This window comes from Herpailurus yagouaroundi, unplaced genomic scaffold, assembly GCF_014898765.1.
Source record: "Herpailurus yagouaroundi ecotype Mexico unplaced genomic scaffold, PumYag 186, whole genome shotgun sequence".
In the NCBI taxonomy this organism is placed as follows: Eukaryota; Metazoa; Chordata; class Mammalia; order Carnivora; family Felidae; genus Herpailurus; species Herpailurus yagouaroundi.
This window is the reverse complement of record NW_024412417.1, coordinates 29,486,526-29,490,306: the sequence shown is the minus strand read 5'-3', so window position 1 is coordinate 29,490,306 and position 3,781 is coordinate 29,486,526. Positions and strand designations below refer to the sequence as shown.

Sequence of the window (3,781 nt, the reverse complement as noted above, 5' to 3'; positions counted from 1 at the left end):
CACACACACACACACACACACACACACACACACACACACTCACCACCTCTGCTGGAACAGGTTGGTCTCCACTCAAGGCTTATTGTATACAGAAGAGTAACTGGATCCCTGCCACTTTGTATTTAGTTATAGAAGAAGCAAGAAGAGATTGTTTTCCCGACACCCAGCACTATCAAGGGCAAAACTGCCAAGGAGGAAGTTTGTTTTTGTCATTTTCCTTTAAGCTCTCCACTCCCCACCCCGGACTCCAGCTGTCTCCTCTGTACCTTGGGGGCACCAGCTAGTGTCTCATTTAACAACAACCTTGTTCTATATAAACTGTCCTCATCTCAGATCATTTGTTAGCTCAGCGGGACTCAAATAATACCACCTCAGCCTGTGGCAATCCAGGAAGGCCTTTGTCCTTTAAAGGAATCTTGGGTTACACACAACAGGCCAGGAAAACGGCAGTCATTTGGCTGAGTTTGGATAAAAATGACGGCAAATGTGGCTCTGGAGTCACATAACTGCTAAAATTGTCTGTCAGCTTAAAACGGGCAAAAGATTTTTGTGCTTTACTAGGTGACATTAGGAAGTATTTAAGAGCCAAAGGGCACACACCCCAAGGAATTTTTTTTTTTTGGTGTGTGGGCCGGGGCTTGACCTAGTGCCCCTTAAGTCGTACCACTTTGCTCAGCCCATTCTTCCGGCAGCCCTGGCTGATCCGGAAAACCCAGACGCGCACGTGGAAGGCCCCAAGAGTTCTCCGAAATCCTCAGCTGGACCGTTAGCAGCAGGAAAAGGGCCAAGGGGCTCCTCCCATCAATCCTGAAGCCTGGGACCTGCCCAAAATTGTTCCAGGAATTCTGATGGGTTCCAAGAAAGCCTTCTCGGGGATTTACGGAGAGGCCTCACCAGTGTGGCTCCCGTCCTTCCGAAGGGACCCCCAGGAGGCCAGGGCTGCAGTGGAGGCTCAGGTCCATCCTGGCACAGGGCTCTCCAGGCAGAAGCAGAGATGCCCAGTGTTTAGTGAGTGTGTATATTGTACATGGATAAACCTTGAAAACATTTTGCCAGGTGAAAGAAGCCAGTCACAAGGACCACGTGCATATCGTATGCCTCCATTTACATGAAATGTCAACAGAAAGTATAGGTCAGTGGTTGCCAGGGGCTGAGGGGTGGGGGATGGTCAGATTGAGAAGAAATGGGAAGTTACTGCTAAGAAGTATGGAATATGATAAGTATGATAAAAATGTTCTAAAATTGATTGTGGGGATGGCTGCACCACTCTGTGAATATACTCTCTGAATATAAAAACCATGGAATTGTATACTTGTATAGTATAAGAATTAATATCTCAATAAAGCTGTTTAAAAAAAAAAAAATCCTGAAGCCTATTACAGTAGCCAAGCCATTAGGGCCAGATTCAGAGCAAATCCATCCAAGCTGCTCTTTTGGAATAAGCAAAAGTCCAAATGTTATCCCTTCATTCAGTCACTCCTTCATTCACTCATTCTAAATTTACCAGTGAGTTCTCTGTGTGCACAACTGGACCACCTTATCAGAAACAGAACACCAATTTTCCTAATGGCACCCAGCACGAGTCTGCTTGCTGGATTTGAATGCAACCCCTTTGTCACGGGCTGAAACTAGGAAGTGCCCTCCTAAGCCCTTCCTAGGTGAGGGGCCCCAAAGTCTTTAAAGGGGAGTTTCAGGAACATCTGTTTGCATTTTTGCCACCAAGTCTTATCCCATTATCTTTCTCTGCTCCTCCCTCTCCCTGTTCCTCCCCCTTCAGCCTCTGCCCAGCAGACTCTCTAAAACTTCCAAAAGGGAGTCCAAAACTTCCAGAGGGAATGAGGCTTTCAGTAGCAGCTCCAGAAGCAATTTTCAGGGGGGAAATCCTGGCCCCCGGTGAGAGCTGCACACGGGCTCCATTTGAGCATCTTTCCTAAAGACAAGTCCAAAGCCTGGGCCTACGTAGGAAGGGAGACCCCCAGTCAACCCTGAGCTCGTGTGCCACAAGGGCGTGCTTCACACAGAGGACCCAAGAACCCACTACTACAGTCCGAGTGCCTCTAGTCCTGGACTTGCGGGCGGCGTCCAGACTCGCCTAGGACAGAAGGCACTCCTGTGGCCCCACGCTGGTCCCTCCTGGCCCTTCCCTAACCCTGCCCTGCCGGTGCGCGCTGCACGCCAAAGCCCAGCTCTCCTGGATGCATCCCTGCCCGGGGGCAGCGTGCGTACCCGGAGGCTTCAAGCAGGGAAGGGGTGCAGAAGGATAAACCTGGAGGAGATGAGGGGCGGAAAAGGCAGGGCGGAGAAGACCCTCCGACACCACAGCCTGGCGGTGCGTGTCAAAGCCGCAACCTCGGGCGAGAAAAAAGCCCGCAGCATCCGGGTTTCCTGGCGCAGACACAGAAGAGCAGCTACCGCCAACGTCCTCCATCTATGCGCTCTTTTTGCTCCTCTTTGCGTCTAGCGCCTGACCCCAGCGCTGATCTGTGGCTGGGTAAATTTGGTCTCCCATGACCTCTATCAACTGCTCTTCCAAGAGCCCCCAAATACAATCTAAATAAAAAGAGCGTGCTGTCTATTTATATACAGCCCTCCAAGACAAATTCCTAAACCCCTTTCTCACCAGACTGTCGCCTTGACTAAGCCGCTTCCACTTGGAAATGCTGGAATTGCCCGTGTCTCCAAGCCAAAACCTCTTCTTGCCGCCGCGCGCTCAAGGCACCCACGTACAGGGCAAAGTTCCCGGGAGCAACACAAGGCATCACACTGGCTTTGCATTCGCAGCACGTAGCACCTCCAAACTCCCTGCCCAGCGAACCCCACTAGGAGGCATCTGGGTGCACCAGCCCATCCCACCCCAGAGGTCCCCGGCCATCCGGGGAGCCCGCTCTGATAAGGTCCATGGAATTGCGCTGCGTCTGCAGGTGGCTCACCCTCTCTCTCCACTTTTCCTTCCTCACAAATAGATTTTTCAAGGCCGACCCGAAGTAGGGCAGAAAAACATTAGAACTGACCTGTGCAGGGGAATGTTCTAGCCCAGGTTGGGGACCTCTCGATGTCTAGGTAGGATCCAAGTTCCGCCGAGAGTTGGTTCTTGGCGGCGCACTGCTCTCACTCGCTTCCCGCCTTGTGCCCCTTTTAATTAGCCTCTCGCTCTCCCTTTCCCTCTTCCCTATTCCCTCTCCCCCTCTCCCTCTCCCTCTCCCACTCCAGCTCCCACTCGGCAACCCGGAGCTACCTCCTCTCCGGCGCTTCCCTCCTGCCAGGCGCCCAGGATCAGATAAGAGGAAAGGAAGGCCAACGGGCGGCCAATTATAGAGCGGAAGGTGGCCGCGGGGGCGGAGGTTGGGGAGGTGGGAGGCAGGCCTAAGTCTCAAACGCCCCCTACCTTATCTCCTCCTCCTCTCCCCACCCCCTCCCCACTAGAGGAGCCCGCCCGCGCGCCTCCCCTGCGCCGCCCCTGACCTGGCTGCGGCCCCAGGTGCGCGCCGCAGGCGGGTGTCGTGAGCCCCCTCGGACCGTGGCTAGTGTGGGGCTGCTGAGCCAGGCCCTGCGGCCGCTTTGCGAGGTGTGGCACCCCCTCCAGGACTCAGCTACTGTGCGCCCACTACCCGTCCCCCAAACCCGGCTTGTCTTCCCGCGTCAAGGACTTTGAGCTTGGGAGCGCGCACCCACTGAGCGCGGAAGGTACTCTTCCTCCCCTCTTCTCGCTTCCTTGTCCGAACCGGGGGCTGCCAACGCAGCGACGTTCAAATTGTGACGTGCAGAATCATCTGAGGGTGTT

The 3,781-nt window shown here is 54.0% G+C and overlaps 1 protein-coding gene across 5 annotated transcripts in view; it reads right to left on the bottom strand.

The window, feature by feature from the left end:
• The window catches only part of COL14A1 (collagen type XIV alpha 1 chain), a 213,341-nt gene extending 210,000 nt beyond the window's left edge, over positions 1-3,341 (bottom strand). For 3 of the 5 annotated variants that reach the window (XM_040494326.1, XM_040494322.1, XM_040494325.1), the window contains exon 1: positions 3,012-3,178. The gene's annotated coding sequence lies outside the window, so the exon portion shown is untranslated. Of the gene's footprint in view, positions 1-2,620; positions 2,731-3,011; positions 3,179-3,235 lie in introns of those variants that run through there. The other 2 variants (XM_040494323.1, XM_040494324.1) reach the window with 2 other exon arrangements.
• Positions 3,342-3,781: the final 440 nt, after the last annotated feature.